Raw genomic sequence first — 18,098 nt, 5'->3', positions numbered from 1 at the left:
ACAATAGATAATTTATTCTTTATAATGTACAAAAGCAACGATTCTGGTGTAGCAACAGTGGACTTCCAGTGTGGCCAATGGGTATCTGCAGAAGTTGAAAAAAGAAGAAATTAGTAAAATTATAAAGGAAAACTAAAGGGACAAGGCTTGATTAGAAAAAGACCCCCTCCCCCGGTAAAACTTGGTGTGAACATTAATCCTTGGCTAATTCTTATATACAGTACAGGATTTTCATGGATATCAAGAACGAAACACAGTTTATGTATCGTTAAGATCGCATTTATTCCAATGTTTAAGCAAGTGTTTTGATCTTCCAATGTTTAAGCAAGTTTTTTGATCTTCTGGGGGTGGGGGAGGGGGGGGGGGGGTGTTCGCTAAAAATGATATGGCAAAACCTAAGCGATTCGTGATAAGTGCGTGGTTTAAATGGGCATGGTCACGATTTTGGTAAAAATAAATTGACGATTTTAATGTTTACAATGCTTCAGTAATTAAGGCATTTTTAATTGGCAACCAAAATTTGAGGGTCTTTCGTTGAGTTATAAGTGAGTTACAGAGCTATGTGAGCAAAGCTTTTGTTTCCGACGATGACATTTGCATGTTGAAGTAAAAAATCCAGTTTTAGACCTAAAATGAATGTTAAAAGCTAAGAACTTTATCTATGCTTAAAATGAATAAGAAGATAGACAAATCAGCGAAAAAGAATTTTTACTGCATGGTACATGTATATTGAACCTATGTAAACAAATCGGGCACGAGCCTTGTTTACATGACAAAGAATTGTGAGTGCTGTAAATTGCTTATAACTGTACGACTAACTCTCAAATTTCATTGGATCATTAGTAATGCATTCATAAAGCATTGGACCAAAATCGTGACTATATGCCCCTTTAAACAGTTCCGTGTGTTACTGTTGCTATATATAAAAAAGATACCAAATATAAAAATACTAAGAGGTATACATGTAGTAGATAACGCACTCTGAAATATAAAGGGGGGGGGTGAGAAAATGGGCATAATAGTTCATTTTGAGATTGGAGATGCAGTATTAAATTTATTGAAGCTTCTTAGCCAGGAATATGCTAAAACTGATTTTAAAAAATATTAGTAAAATTTTATGAGTAATTTTTTATGACACATATATGCGTTTACTTTGGGAATAGGAATAACTGATACTAAACTGAATCAAAGAAGGCTAGACCAGGCAACAATCAAACCACTTCACTTTTGAAAGTTGCAAGGGAATGGATAGATTTTTTAAATAGGACCTTTACGCCCTAAATGCTGAGGCACCATTTCTAGGATGTTTCAGCACCAACATTAATTTTGTTTCTCATTTAACTTTATTGACAAACGTGTTAACTTTTTAAAATTTAAATATTTTAATAAGTTTAAGAAATATTTTTTCCAAAGTTAATTTTCTTCTTATTACACTGATATCAATCTACGTGTTATTATTATATCTATACTATGCGTCTTACTTTGTATAACTTTTCATAACTCTATCACCTTTATATTAATATATGTTTACCTCTGACTAATTTTTATGTATATTTAGGTCTTTACACCACAGTGTAAAGGCCTATTGATATTGTTCTGTTTCTTTTTATTTTTCTTTTTCTTCCGTAAGCAAAAATGATTTTTTGTTTCGCGACTTATCGAAATGCTTTCATTCACGTCTTACTGCTTTCGGAAAATGATGAGGGCATTTGACCCTGCGTCTTAAAAACACCTCGCGTTTAGATACTATTGACGCGTGCACGTAAAAGTTTGTTATCGCTACTCCTCTGAAGCCGCGACACTTGCAAGTTGCAAACCTTCGCGGATGATGTCGATCTGAAGTGTAGTTGAATCTCTCTGAAAGACAGAAGGTTTTGCAGTCTCCTCTTAGAACGACTGCCTCTCAAATTTTTTAATTTTCATGAAAAAAAAAAAAATGTAACGACTAAACGTAGAGCCGCGAAACCACTGGCGATGGCTTCGAGGAACTTTTTGGCTGCACCAAAGGTCAAGGTCAAAGGTCAAGGTCAACTTGGATCGGTAAAGCTGTCTAATGCAAAAGTGTGTGATCTTTCGGCGCATGCGAATCCCCTGAAAGTTGACATTGACCTTTGACCTTGACCTTTGACCTTGACCCCTGGCGATATAGAGCCCTTTGACAAAAATTCCAAGATTCTATCTTGCGCGACTAGTCTGTAAACCCCCTTCTTCACTTTTTGGGGTAACGGATGACCTTGACCTTCGACGTAAAAAAAAATTGTGCCAAAATGTTTGGTTTAGCATGCATACTCAGATTTTGGCTTTGTCGAATGATCTCGCGTCTTCTTTATTAGGTCTTTACACCACAGTGTAAAGGCCTATTGATATTGTTCTGTTTCTTTTTAGGTCTTTACACCACAGTGTAAAGGCCTATTGATATTGTTCTGTTTCTTTTAATTTTTCTTTTTCTTCCGTAAGCAAAAATGATTTTTTGTTTCGCGACTTATCGAAACGCTTTCATTCACGTCTTACTGCTTTCGGAAAATGATAAGGGCATTTGACCCTGCGTCATGAAAACACCTCGCGTTTCGCTACTATTGACGCGTGCACGTAAAAGTTTGTTATCGCTACTCCTCTGAAGCCGCGACACTTGCAAGTTGCAAACCTTCGCGGATGATGTCGGTCAGAAGTGTAGTTGCGTCTCTCCGAAAGACAACAGGTTTTGCAGTCTCCTCTTAGAACGACTGCCTCTCAAATTTTTTAATTCTCATGAAAAAAAAAAATAATGTAACGACTAAAGGTAGAGCCGCGAAACCACTTGCGATGGCTTCCAGGAACTTTTTGGCTGCACCAAAGGTCAAGGTCAAAGGTCAAGGTCATCTGAAAATCTGTGTATTCATGAGTTTTCGTATCTCTTTTGTTTAGGGTGATATAGAGAAATTTTATCAAGGATGTAGTAGGACGTCTTAAGACATTTCAAAATGTAGCCCTTCAGCTCCCACCTTGTAATAGTTAGCGAGTTATTGCCCCTTTTGTACGGAACGCTTGTTATCGCTACTCCTCTGAAACCATAACCGGTAGAGACTTGTATCTTTTACCAATGTCTTCAGCACACTTAGAAGTTTCTTCAATCTATTGATCCCAAAAGGGTCCAACGTGCCCTTCTGGTAGTAATTCCCGTTTGAATTTCATTGATTTCACTATCAAATACAAAATAACCCCCCCTTTTTATTTTTAGGTTTGACCTTGACCTTTGACCTGACCTTGACCTTTGACCTGACCTTGACCTTTGTCCTTAAGGACTGATGCGATACAAGTATATCAAACATATACATTTCAGAATCATTTATATGTGTAATTAGCTCTTTAAAACACCCCCCCCCCCTTTTATATTTAGGTTTGACCTTGACCTTTGACCTTGACTTTTGACCTTGACCTTTGACCTCTTAGAACTAATGAGTAATAAGTGCATGCAACATATATATCAGATTCAGTTATATGAACAATTTGCACCCCCCCTTCTTTTCTACAAGGATTGAATTCTTATATGAACATGACCCTCGATATTTGAACTTGAAATTCAATATTCCTTTTTAAAATAAAACCTAAAAAAAGTGTTACAACCGTTTGTCAGAATTTTTTGAGAAGGTGAAACACTGTCTGCCATTTGACTCCAGACCGCGTTTTAGACTACGCCTCCAAATAAAAATTCCAGCTCCAGTAAAACTCTGTAGAACTCGGCGAAAATTCATGGGACTGTTCCTCACACCTCAGCGGCATCGAACCATCGTCCCGAGAAACGAAATTTCAACGCTTCGATATTTGTATCTAATAAATTCACGCTCAAATTTCACTGAAAATCTTTGTTTACATTTCTATCAGCAACCTGTGACGACTTGTGTTGAAGTGCAACGAAAGATAACTCTTCCTTCCCAGACCCCGATTTTAGATGAATTTAATTTACATTTTCTTTCAGTTTGTTTATTTCCCGACTTGGCTGAAATACATGACTGGCCTTAATTCAGTTCCGATTTTCCGTACTTGTAATCCACGAATGCATGACATTTAATAGATTTCTAAGCACGTGCATTTCAAATCACAAGGAGAATTCGCATCAGCTGAGTTCCAACAAATGTTCCCACACCTTCAAATACCCGCTGGCGACCAGAGTTTGACCTGGCCTGTTGATTTCTTAGTCGACGCTATCCGGCCACATTGTTTACAAGCGGCACTGATTTTTATTAATAAACTGGTGAACAAATCCTCCCCTCCCAACCAATCGCTAAGCCCCTATCTATTCTAAAGGTTCCTCAGCGTTGGGTATCAATTTTAGATGGACAGAAGAACGCTTCATCTCTTCTTTCTATCATCATCCAAATTCACTACACAACTCAACAAATTTTACCTCCGATTAGATAACAAGCGAAATAGCGTAGTGGAAACACTCTCGCCTAGGAATCTAAGGGCACTCGGATCGATACCACTGTGCGGAACCAATTTTTTTTTTTTTTTTTTTTTTCCTTCCCTTCAAATTTACAGATGTCCCGCAAATGATTTGAACAAAACAAGAGGGCAAATGAATGGTGTAAAGACCTCCTAATTGTTCCATGAACAATTAGTCTACTAGTTTAATGTTATTTTTGTCCTGATGTACCATATGTTTGAAATGGTTTTGAGCGAATAAATGAACTGAACTTATTTAATTATTAATTGCGCGAGGAAGTATATTGGCGCCGGTGTCTGACTACAAATTTCGCTATAAATTCTTAATAAAATTGCACAGCTTTGGATACAGGGTATAAATTCAAATTTAGGACAAATCCTGTTTTAAACAACACTTCATTTACAATTAAATAACAAAACACAGGTGCATCCTGCAAGACACTCGACTTTACGTCGAACTTACACGTGCTTGAAAATTAAGCCCAGGCCTTTTCACACCCCACCCCCGCATTAATACAAAACTGGGATAGTCAGACATCTTACACATTATTTTTCATGTCATAAAAATGTCAGCTCCTGTCGCAGGTGGAAATGCACCAAAGTCAACGGGTAATTCGGGAACTGTTTGCTTTGTTTTGATGTTTTTATGTTATGCCACCTAAATAAACTACCGCTGCTATATATAAGTTAATCACGTGACGATCACAAAGGCCAACAAGACCAGAAAGTAAAATACCGTAATCGCCATGTTGGACTGCAGAGGTTTGTTTCTTAATCACTCAGTAACTCTTTTCAAAAAATTGAAAAATGAAATAAAGAACAAAATTCGTTAAAAAAGGCATAATAACCAAGAAACCCGCGAACTATTATATACGTGTGCACTTTCGAAATGCAAGTTATATGAAAATTAATTGAATAATTTACTCAAGTATGGTATAGTATTTGTGATTGATTTTTTTTCTTCAGAATATTTCTTAAAATCCCATCAAAGTGTCTGACCATGGACCCTGAGAATAACCTTCAAGATGTGGTACGGTGTCATCTCTGTGAGACCCCGGGCCCCCCTATGTACTGTGTCATTTGTAACAAATATCTGTGTAAAGCTTGTGAGAAGGACCATATCTCAGATCTATCCAAAGAACACAAAGTGCTGCCATTTGAAAAGAGGAGATATACTCCAAAATGTCCAAAACATCCCTTAAAAATATGTGAACATTACTGCGAACAATGTGACATTCCTATTTGTACAACATGTGCTTCCTCTAAAAAAACACCGCAGCCATAAATCTATTGAAATAACGAACAAGATTGACCGAAGCAAAGAAAACATTCAAAAAGATTTACAAGAACTAGAGAAATCCATTTATCCCAAATACAAAGAGATTGCATCCATTAACCAAGTCCAGAAATCTGCTCTGAATGAAAACTCCCAGAAATTAACAACAGAAATCGACAAACATGGAGAAGACTTGCACAGAGAAATAGACACCATTATCAGAAACATGAAATCTAACATGGAGGAAATGGACACCAAACACCTGGCTGTCTTAGATAAACAGGAAGATGAAATTAAACACACCATTTCTGAAATCACACAGACCATTACTGAACTAAAGACGTTACTGGACTCCAATGATGTCAGCCGTGTCTCTGCCTACAAATCCAGGAATGATGAATTCAGAAGATTGCCTCCTAAACTCACAGTGTCCTTACCAAGTTTTACCCCTCAGAAGATCAACAAAGAACAGCTTTATCAACAGTTTGGTTCTCTGTCAGCGTCATCTATCAAAACAGAAGAACATGGCTACAACATGGAATCTCCCGGTGCCGAGTCCTCTCCCCTGGACAGACCGCACATTGATGTACCACGGATCATCACACAGATAGACACCGAGTGTATAGGATTAGACAGTGTGTCCTGTCTGAGTGACGAGGAGATGTGGACGTCTGGTAATGACAACATCATGAGACTGTACAACCTCCGTGGGGAACTAGTGAAGTCAGTCCGAACAAAGTCAGGGAACTATCCAGGGGACATAGCAGTGACAAGGAGTGGGGATCTAGTTTATACTGATGACGATGATAGAACTGTGAACATAGTGAAGAATACACAGATACAGACAGTGATCAGACTACGGGGGTGGAGACCTCTCAATGTCTGTAGTACCTCCTCTGGTGACCTCCTGGTTGTCATGGTCAGTGATGATAGAAAACAAACAAAAGTTGTGTGTTACTCTGGCTCCACAGAGAAACAAAGTATTCAGTACGACGACAAAGGACAACCTCTCTATTCAACTGATGAGTACAGTAAATACATCAGTGAGAATAGGAACCTAGATATCTGTGTGTCAGACTATACAGCCCGTGCAGTAGTGGTGGTCAATCAGGCCGGGAAACTCCGGTTTACCTACACTGGTCCTCCCTCTACTACCAAGGCATCATTTAGTCCACACCGCATCACAACAGACAGCCAGGGTCAGATCCTGACAGCAGACTGGTACAATGACTATATCCACATCCTGGATCAGGGCGGACAGTTCCTCCGCTACATTGACAACTGTGATTTACAGTATCTATGGGGTTTATGTGTGGACACCAGAGACAACCTCTTTGTGGCTGAGTTAACAGGTATAGTGAAGAAAATACAATATAACATGTAAACAAACTGTCTTTATAATAATCAAACTATTTGTTTATTTATTTACATGTAACATTAGTGAAGAAATCGATATTACAAATGAAACAAACCATGTTTTATAATAATCAAACGGTTCATGATATTAAATTATATCTATTAATAAATAAAGTTCTCAAGTGACAACAGCTAAATAATACATGTAGATAAATCATTTTAGTTTAATAATTTATATTTTTTACATGTCGATCAACAAACTGTATTACATCTTGTATGTAACAAACTACATGTAACTGACTGTGTTTATGTCAGCATTATTGACTGATTGTTTTATGTATTGGATGTGACTGTCAACAGACCAAATGTGGTACATATTTGATACTCCAAACGTTTACTAGTATATATTGGGTGTGTTTATATATTGGATGTGACTGTCAACAGACCAAATGTAGTACATACATGTATTTGATACTCCAAACATTGCGTGCCATCAAACTGTGTGTGTAATGTTATTATATCTAATATATGTTAAATTTGAATACAATGTATATTGTTTATATGTGTAAATTAAATAATAAATGTAAATAAACTGTATAATTATAAAGTGTGGTTGATTACATCAATAACATAGGCTCTTGACATTACATACATTTTTTTCTCAGAGGTAGAAAGTTATCTTCACTTTACACTGCTATATAAAAGTACATCATCTCATAGTTAGGAAAACCATCTACCACTGAGAAGAAATATTTGCAGTATCAAGTGCTTAATCGGGCATCAATTAAACAATGAAATGCTTTCATGTGTCATGTTGATATGAAGACAGTGAGAATTGCAGAAAAAAATATAACTCTCAATCGCCTTAGCTAGTCATGTAAAATTGATCGTTATTGTCGATCAGCACGTTTCACAGAAGGAACAGCCAATTTTTCCATATATTAAGGTTACCATGGTTACTATAACTACTTGGAAGACTGAAGTCAGCCCGTGTAAGTCTGTATCTATGAAAGTTTGGATTTTTTGTAATTGATGGTAATTTAGCAACATATATAGATAGGACGGACTGACCTCAGACTTACAAATACATGTAGATATTGTATATGACCATATCTATGGAAAAATTGATTGTAACTTCTATGCAATGTGTTGATTGAGAAAACCGATAACTTGTAAACTTGCTTTTAATGAATAATTAAGATTTAGGTAGAAATTAAGAGAGAGAGATGTAAATATAATTAATTCAAGAGGCTAATGGACCATATTGCTCACCTGAGGAAAAAAATTCATAATAAAACCAGATTTATAGAGTCATATACAATATATTTGGACAATTTAGTAGAAGAGGTCAAGTATAAAAATATCTTAAAATTTGACCTCCCATTGTGGCCCCCACTCTACCCCAGGTATCCTACCTTCAAATCTGAAGAAACTAAATCAACTATATCTGAGGATGCTTCCACACAAGTTACAGCCAATTGGTTTCTGAGAATAAGATTTTTAGAGATTTTTCTCTATATATCCCTTAGTAAAAATTCGACCCCCTCCATGTGACCCTACCCTAACTCTGGGGATCATGATTTGAACAAACATAAATCTACACTGCCTGAAGATGCTTCCACACAAGTTACAGCTTTTCTGGCCAAATGGTTTTTGAGAAGGAGATTTTTAAAGATTTTACTCTATATATTCCAATGTGAACATTAGACCCCCATTGTGGCTCACTTTACCCTGGGGGATCACTTTTTGAAGAAACATAAATATACACTATCTGAAGATGTTTCCACACAAGTTCCTTTCCTGGCAAAACGGTTTTTGAGAAGAAGATTTTTAAAAAAATACCAACACACATTAATAATTATTTCAATAATTCTTAATTACCTCCTCTGAAAAGATGACGTGGCCCTTCATTTTAAAAAACTTGAATCCCCTTTTGCAAATAATGCCTTTGGCTAAGTGTGGTTAAATTAGACCCAGTGGTTCTGGAGAAGTCTAAAATATAATCAAAGTACTGAAAGTACTGTTAGACGGTGGCGCTGTTTGAAAGTGGCATATTACATGTATGTAAATTATTGTTGTCGAAAATCCACAGCCATCGTCTCATACTAGCACAACTTGTCGTGAGTTACTTACATGGATAATTCTGTGGAAATCGTAGTTGTGTTCACAATCCACACTTTACAAATGTTGTGTCTCTTTATCGTCATCTTTTGGGGAAAATCCATAGCTTTATCACAGTAGCCTTTGTAGTATAGAAGTTTGTATCTATATGTTTGTATCTATATGTTTGTATCTATATCAGTTGATATTAAAACTCCGTTTTCGGTAATACATGTACTACACAAATGTATTTTGATTGCCCCAGAATGACTCATTAAATATGTAGGTTGCCACCACATATTGAATGAATAAATCAAATCCAAAGCGATTTCATCACAGTACGCCAAACTATTTCATTGTATAAAGAAAAGGAATTTTGTTTTTTTCCCTTTTGACCTTTGGGTCTTTGACTTTTGAAAAGTGTGGATTGGACTTTTGTGCTTTAAAGATATTGTAGATTTCTCAAAGTAACGAGAACAAATAAAGCTTTAGTATGATAAAATACTTATCAGGTTTTTACTAACTATTGCATCATCACACTTGCTTGTGGACTATCACACTTGCTTTTGTCCTCATAGTAAGTTATACATTTAGGTGTACAGAAAACGGAATGGTTTGCAAGAACCTGTTTGATAAAACTGGTATTGCTTTTGGAATGCACGTCATCATGAAACAGAAGAGTCAATCAATATTTTATCTTCGACTGTAGTGGATTATTTCCATTTGCTCACAACGAAAGTGAATAAAAATTTGAGAAAAAAATATCATACAATATTCAGTCGCGGCAGTTTCATTAATCAACGTTTTAAAGTACATTTGTCTAATTGTATTTAGCTATAGATTTATTTGAATCATTTGAATGAATTTGGGAAAGTCACATGTATATTTTATCGCTTCTCAGTACACTTTAACACGCATAATTTACTTGCAACATTAAACTTTTCTAGTAAACTTACAAGAAATATAGATTAATTATTCAAAATTAGTTTTTAAAAACACCAAACAAACAAAATCCAAGTTAAACGCATGTTTATTTGACCGTACAGCTGGGTATATAAATTTCATTTTATTCTTTGCATGTATTATAGTCTATACAATAGATCTACGGTCCGCAAATCCCGGCAATATTTCCGGAAAGCTATAGTTCTGTAGCTCAGCAGAATACTACATGTACAGTCATCTATGAAGCACATTTTTTACCTTCATGTTTAATTATTTATCGCAAATATAGCATGGATGTATACTCTACGGCTGATGTAGATTTCGTTGAGTGATGACACTTATTTCGATTGCGAGTCGCAACAAACTGGCGCATTTATATAGGCCCGCCTATTTGTAAATGGAAACAAATGTCGAAGAAAGCTCATAATAGAGTTGTACTCGCAAGTTAAAAATTATTTGAGAACAAAAGGGGTGATATTTACGTACATGTGTAAATAATGTTATCTGTTTGCGAAAAAATCCCCCAAAACTAAAGAAAAGGTTCTCTAATAGCAGAGACGGGTGCATATGGATTAAAGTCACAGATTGTACTTCGCTCATCAAATTGCGTTATTTCAGTTTAGTGTGAAAAATTCGTCAGAAACTGTTAATTGAACAAAATTATTATATCTTACATTACCGTTCACAATGTACCATAAATGTATATGGAATATTGCATGAGTTTAACCGATTGTTTTTTCTCACAAAAAAAGCTAGCGTTTGCTGCAAATTAGAGATACACGAGCTGATACGCCGTGAAATCCACAAGACGTTTTACAGCATGTCTTTAATCCCTTATTTGCTTACAAAAATCTGAACTTAAAATCTTTAAAACATCGTAACATGTTGTTTGTTTATACATGTACATGTAAAATGGCGACTTGATTTGCACGTGAATTTTCGATAAGCGTGTTTGAGAGAAAGTCAGCAGCAAGTAAAGCGTCGACATCAGTAGTAAATATTGTCTGATGAATATTGAGGTGCCTGTAATAATATTAATGTTCCTACAGACTGAGTGGGTTACAAAATAAGGTAAATCATAGGATAGTCCAAAATTAAAAACATTTGTATCATAAATTTCAAGTTTTTTGTTTGTTAAAAAAACACATGAACACTTGTAGAAGAAAGTGTGCCATTGATCGGTTGAAGTTCAATAAAATGTAATTTATCTAATATTCATTATCAGTATCTGTTGTGAATTCTTTAGAATAAGCTACTAAAAAATAAATTTTCTTCCTCAACTAAAATTAATGCGTTGAAAATGAATGAATTTATCGATGAAGCATACTTGCTGAAATATGAAATGGCAAACCTTTTTAAATTGTGTGTGTTTCTGACAATTGTTTACATCATAAAAAAAACAAGAAGCGATTATTGTGAGATCTCTTAGCCAATTATCGCAGTGATATAGTTTATGCAGTCCTGATACAGAGTTTAACGTCACAACTGGAAGTTGGTGCATAAATTATCGATACCGCGTAAGCAGACAGGGTAACAGCTCATTTAAAATAAAACACAATTTCATAAATTATTCAAATATATGTACAAAATGATTAGCAGCTATAATGCTTAAAATATCTGATAAGATTAAAATTAGTTATCATTCTGAAATCGACACATAGATAAAACATTGCGTGTAACACTGCATACCTAACAGAGTTATCGTTCGTTATCCGCTAGGGTCCCCGTGAGAAATACTCTTCCGGTCAGGACCGTAGCAATAGACCGTGGCTATTTATAGCCACCGTCTAAAAATTAAGTTTATTGACAGATGGACAGACAGACGCCTGACAAAAAGTGATCAGAAGAGCTCACTTCAGCTTTCAGCTTAGGTGAGCTTATAATAGTTTCTTTGGGTGATTCATATATGTGCTATGAAGGTAGAAATCATTGCAGAAAAAAATCACACAATCCACAGGGTTATTTATGTTTTTATCTGCAACGGTAGCTCCTGTCACAACTACATGTACCATCAAAGAAAGCATTTTATTCTTTTTTTAAAAATAATTTCATAATTTATAAACAAAAAGTTAAAAATTTAATGAACAACTTATTACTTTATCAGGATCAAATAACACTTAGCTTTAATGTACAAACCTCCCAATAAACAGTCCGTAGATTCTAAGCTGGCTGTGATAGAGTAACTTTCCAGCTGTTATCATCTCCAGGGTCTGAAAAATGCCAAAAATTTTAAGTCATATATATAGGAGAGAAACCGAAATGTATATTAATTAAAAATATTTCAAAATTTTATCTTTATTGAAGCCTATTATCAATTATATATGTCGATTACTTGATGATTCAATTTTTTCTATGAATATCTAGTGTTGAAAATTCAAAAATATGAAAGCTAATAATTCACCAGTAAAATGTATGAGTTATCTTTCTTTGACTATAGTCACTTTGATTTGTCAAATAATGCTTTGTAGCAAGTATGGTTGAAATTGGCCAATTGGTTCTAGAGAAGTCTAAAATATAAAAAGTTTATTTAAGCATTGAATCATTATTTTTTGAAAGATATAGTCTAATAACAGCAGCAGTGTGTGCATACAAATTGAGTAATGCGCGCTAGCGCTTTATGAAAATTTAATGCTTATATTTACATTTTTAAACTCTTGCCTTGTCTGTAAATGTGATTTATAGGTAAAAATTGCTGTTTTATCCTAAGGGTAAGTTCAAATTAATGGAAGAGCCACTGTAACAGCCACAAACATGAACTTTGATGATTCTTGCTTGTGACGTTGCATTTTACAGCGTTCAACGTTTGTGACGTGACGTCATAATAAAACTACCGGGTAGTCATTCTAACCTTTGAATACCCTGTGTGTGTTACGGTCTTATAACTGCAGTATCTTTTCACACACTTTACATGCAAAAAGTACATGTGTATTTGGAATGTAAATGCAGACTGATGGACAGACAGACACAAGACAAAAAGTGATCAGAATAGCTCACTTGAGCTTTCAGCTTAGGTGAGCTAAAAAGGTTTCTTTGGTGATTCATGTATGGGCTATGAAAGTACGTAGATATCATTGCAGAAAAAAAATTACATATCTAGCTGTGTTATTTGGGGGGGTTTTCTTCAATGATAGCTACCATCACACCCCTATGTACCACCAATAAAAGCATTTTATTGTGTGTGTTTTTAAATTATTTCAGAAGAACTTTATGAACAACTTAAGTTTGACATTATCATGATCAAATTACACTTAGCTTTAAGGAACAAACCTCCCAATACACAGTCCGTAGATTCTAAGCTGACTGTGATAGTAGTAACTTTCCAGCTGTTATTATCTCCAGGGTCTGAAAAATGCCAAAATTTTAATTCATGGTGAAGATTAAACTGATATATATATACACATGTATATATATTTACCGGTAACACAATTATTAAAATATTTTATCTTTATTGAAGTCCTAGGACATCAGCTGCAACATGAGTTATATTTGTCAATTACTTGACGATTCAATTTTTTCTATGAATATCTATAGTGTTGAAATACCAAATATGAAAGCTGCACTTTTGAATTTATAGTTCACCAGTACATGTAATATGTACGAGTTATCTTTCTTTGACTATAGTCACTGATGAATGAGTTATTCCCCTTTGATGAGTCTGATGATACTGAGTTGAAATTGGCAGGCTTTTTATAAAGAAGCATCTATGAGTTATAGGTCTTTGATATATTAGGCAAAGTAATACATGTACCGATGCTTTACTTAAAATTCTTACATAACCACTGGTACCTAAAAAGTAGTTGATTTTCTGAATCTCTACCTATACTAGTACCTGTTTACATGTATAAATTAATTAAGTTTGACCCTTTGTCATGGATCCGATGCTTGACGAGCTCAGTGATGACATCCTAGTTCAGACAATTGAGTTACTGGGAGAAAATGCCTTTCAGACCTGTGATCAAATCTGGAAATAATTGGTGATATATGTAAGTTATAGTTAGAAATAATTTTTTTCATATAATTCTAAAAATACATTTTTTTTTTGGCTCACAGTTGGTTTTGACATAATATTCTACTAGAATTATTGGCAATATAAAGAATTGAGGCAACTAAAGGGAGTACGTGTATATTCCTGATATAACCGCCAGTTTCTAAGACCAAATAAGACCATATTTCATGGGCGTCCCTATTGTATCTAAGTGATGTAATTTTGTATATAAGACAGTTTACAAAATTAACATTGCAAAATTAGAGAGGTCTATCTATTATAGATACAAACAATTCAATAAATATTTCTGTAATATTTTTGTTTAAGGAGATATTGAGGATTAGCATAACAATGATACATTTAGCTTTAAAAAACCATGAAAAGAAATTTAAGTACTGGTGAGATCAGTGATGAGGAGGCAGCAAAGTAGTAAGAAGGGTGTTCTTGCAAAACAAAGAAGGGAGGAGTACTCATAAATATGTATACACAAACAGCATATTTTATGCAAACCTGTGTTACTGTTCATTTATAGTGTTTATGACTCACTGTAGAGTTGATCGAGTGAATTTGTGCGGAACAGATAGTTTTACCTGTGTCCTAATATAAGAATTTTGCAATAAAATACAATCACAGGATCTGCATGGTGGTTAGGGGTCCTCCACAAGATCTGCATGGTGGTTTGGGATTCTCTCAAGGATCTGTATGGTGGTTAGGGATTCTCCACAGGATCTGCATGGTGGTTTGGGATTCTCCACAAGATCTGCATGGTGGTAATTAAAGGATTCTCCACAAGATCTGCATGGTGGTTAGAATTCTCTAAAGGATCTGCATGGTGGTAAGGAATTCTCCACAAGATCTGAATGGTGGTTTGGGATTCTTCATAAGATCTGCATGGTGGTTAGTGGTTCTCTATAGGATCTGTATGATAGTTTGGGAATCTTCAAAGGATCTGAATGGTGTTTATAGAAATCTTTACATGGTCTGTATGGTGGTTAGGGATTCACCACAGGATCTGTGTGATGATTAAGGAATCTTCACAGCAATCTTCAAGAGAGAAAATCCGGCAAACCAATTGACACCATTTCCTAAAGCAGAGGAAGGCAATTTTAGAGATGCATGATTATAATTTCAGCAAAGTGTCTGAAATAGAATAAATCATACTGTAATTACTTAAATATTGCTTAAATATACATATATGACAACAAACATCTAATCAAAATTCTCAATATAAATCTAGACTCTGTCACATTGATACAGAAAATTAATGTCACATATTAGTAAATGTAAAGAAATTACGGTAGTTGATTAGGATTTTAAAAGGATGGTTGATTGAGGTACAATATAATTAATTAAAATAAATACACAATATGACAATAATGACATTGAGGCAGTCAAACATACATTTATGTCATCAAAAAATTTAAGCAGTCAAAATAATTGATAAAAGTAAATCAATATAACATATATGTAACTGTACATAATGACCAGTTAGCCTGCAGTTAGCCGAAGGGAAGTAACTCTATGTCTAAACTGTTACCATTCTCTACATTTTTACCATATAGTATTCATGTATCTGTGTAACGGGATGAGCGGAGGCTACTCCAAACAACAACAAGACATCTTAAATTTAACAAAATTTAATAACAAAAAAAATAAGAGAAAGAAAGAAAAGATAGAAATATAAACACTAAACCACACAAACACTCACACACCTTTCACTCAACAAGAAAAAATATGATGTTTATACAAATGACCAAAAATAAATTAGAAGAGTGTCCGAATCTCCGGGGCTGTAGTCCTGGACCAACTACGGACAACCACAACTAGAGTAGTTTCGTCACCACAATCATCATCATCACCACTATCGTCAACATCATCAACTACAACACCATAATCATAATAGACATCATCGTCATCACCATAACATCATCGTCGTCATCAACATGAACATCGCATCGTCATCGACTTCACCATCGCCATCATACCGTCATCTTCTCAACATCAACAATATGACACTACAATAAGTGTACAAGTGACACCATAACACCATAATAAAAACAATATTGTATAATACATCATATAAGTATCTCACTGATAGTATCAAACTATGATAATGTATAAATAGTATTATATTAAAGGCAACATCTCAAAATATTGTAAGTATATGGTAACTAAGTTATTTGTTTACAGTAAACAATATGGCGTCTGAGACTTCCGGTGACGCACTTCCGCCCAAGTAGTTAAGTGGAAAAAGTGACCATAAATTGTAAAATAAAATAACGCATAGAAAATAGCCCTTTAAATCACCGTTTCTTTATACAGCAATAGCAAAAACTGTACTATAGAAAAAGACGAATTCCATTTAAACACTCTCGCTAAAGTCACACATCAGTGAACACACAGGTAACTCTACAGTGAACAATGGTCAAGGTGACTTTATAGGACGACTGCGTAATACTAATAAAAAGGCAAAAATTTACAAATAAACTACACCAAACTAAATAAATACTTACCACGGTCAGCTATCCGTGTCCGCGTCAAATGCTGAACTTGTGAAACTAAAACATGCCACACAGGCTTCTAACACGATACCCCCTTCACACACTAAGCACGTCTTAATTGCTGGACAGCTCGGCCGGGTATATCTTAGCGCCTATTGTTAGGGTCGGCCAAGCACGTTGCAAAGAATTATGGGAAAAATAAAATCGGGTGTGTTCGATATGAACAGTGATTGTCACACACCTCCCCCCTTAAAAAATTGTCCTGCAATTTCAAATAAACAATCACTGAATTTTGAAAATTCTCACGTATTTACAATAAAACCTATATACATACCTGTACTGTCTACTATACATCTCACTGACGACTCAGGTAATCCGCACCCACATTGTCGCTTCCTTTGATCGCAATGATCCTAAAGCGGTATGGCTGAAGCTGCAAAGCCCAACGCATCAGTCTGGAGTTCTCTGTCTTTGCTTTGTTAAGGTAGGTCAGGGGTTGGTGATCAGTTTCAAGTAGAAACTCGCGTCCATAAAGGTACTGGTGGAACTTCTGTATTCCCCACACTACCGCCAAACACTCCTTCTCGATAACAGCGTATGCCTTTTCTCATCATACGACTAAATGTTGCCGGCGCGTTTACAAGACCAAACGGCATTGTCCTGAATTGGTACAATCCGGATGGTGTGGAAAAGGCTGTAAGCGGCTTACTCTCGTCAGCCATCGGTACTTGCCAGTATCCTTTGCTTAAGTCTATCTTTGACACAAACTTCTTTCCAGTCATTTTGGAAAATATGCTTTCTGGACTGGGCATTGGTTCTGCATCAAATACCGTAGCACAGTTCAGTCGTCTATAATCAATGCAAAATCGATTCGTTCCATCTTTCTTCCGAGCTATGACAACTGGAGCTGAATAAGGGGAAGATGATGGCTCAATCACATTCAACTGTAGCATTTTCTGAACTTCTTCTGTAATTGTTTTCTCTGTACTGAACGGAATTGGATATGGTTTCACACGCACAGGTTCAGACGATGTCACAACAATCTTATGCTCCACTAAGTTCGTCATTCCAGGTATATCCGTAAATACATCTGAGAACGAATCACACAGTGATTTAGCAGTTTCCAACTGATCTGGTGTTAGTCTGTCTGCAAACTTTATGTCCTTTGCTGTTTCGGTTTGAGTAACAGGTGGCATAAGAATAGAGTCCTGTTGTTCATCATCATCTAGGTCACTAAAGTCTATGAGTGAAATTGCACATGTTAACAAAACACCACAGTTCAATGTATCTCGTTCAACATACTTCTTAAGAAGATTTGCGTGGAAAGTTTTCAGCTTGCCTCCCATATCGATCTTGTAGTCCATCTGTCCTAACGGTACTGCAGGTACTTTTTCTTTCGGAATAGTCCGCTGACACACGTCACATGATCTGCAAAACCGTCTAATGTCTGACTGAATTCCTGGCCAGTAAAATTCGGACACTACTCTGTCGGTTGTTTTCTTTGATCCCAGATGAC

General features: G+C 35.5%; 2 long non-coding RNA genes and 1 pseudogene across 2 annotated transcripts; 1 reads left to right on the top strand and 2 right to left on the bottom strand.

Moving 5' to 3' along the window:
* Window positions 1-19: 19 nt before the first annotated feature.
* Window positions 20-14,185, bottom strand: LOC128159530 (uncharacterized). The gene is made up of 3 exons (XR_008240151.1): window positions 13,364-14,185; window positions 12,233-12,306; window positions 20-85 (listed from the first exon to the last, which is right to left on the bottom strand). It is a non-coding gene; the product is annotated as an uncharacterized LOC128159530 (long non-coding RNA).
* LOC128159476 (tripartite motif-containing protein 3-like) lies at window positions 4,724-8,031 on the top strand (annotated as a pseudogene).
* A 1,517-nt stretch (window positions 14,186-15,702) lies between the features above and the next one.
* On the bottom strand, window positions 15,703-17,188 carry LOC128159535 (uncharacterized). The gene is made up of 2 exons (XR_008240155.1): window positions 16,595-17,188; window positions 15,703-16,096 (listed from the first exon to the last, which is right to left on the bottom strand). It is a non-coding gene; the product is annotated as an uncharacterized LOC128159535 (long non-coding RNA).
* Between the last annotated feature and the right edge of the window lie 910 nt (window positions 17,189-18,098).

This window comes from Crassostrea angulata, chromosome 8, assembly GCF_025612915.1.
Source record: "Crassostrea angulata isolate pt1a10 chromosome 8, ASM2561291v2, whole genome shotgun sequence".
Classification (NCBI taxonomy): domain Eukaryota; kingdom Metazoa; phylum Mollusca; class Bivalvia; order Ostreida; family Ostreidae; genus Magallana; species Magallana angulata.
The sequence above is the reverse complement of the archived record's forward strand: the minus strand, read 5'-3'. Positions and strand labels throughout refer to the sequence as shown.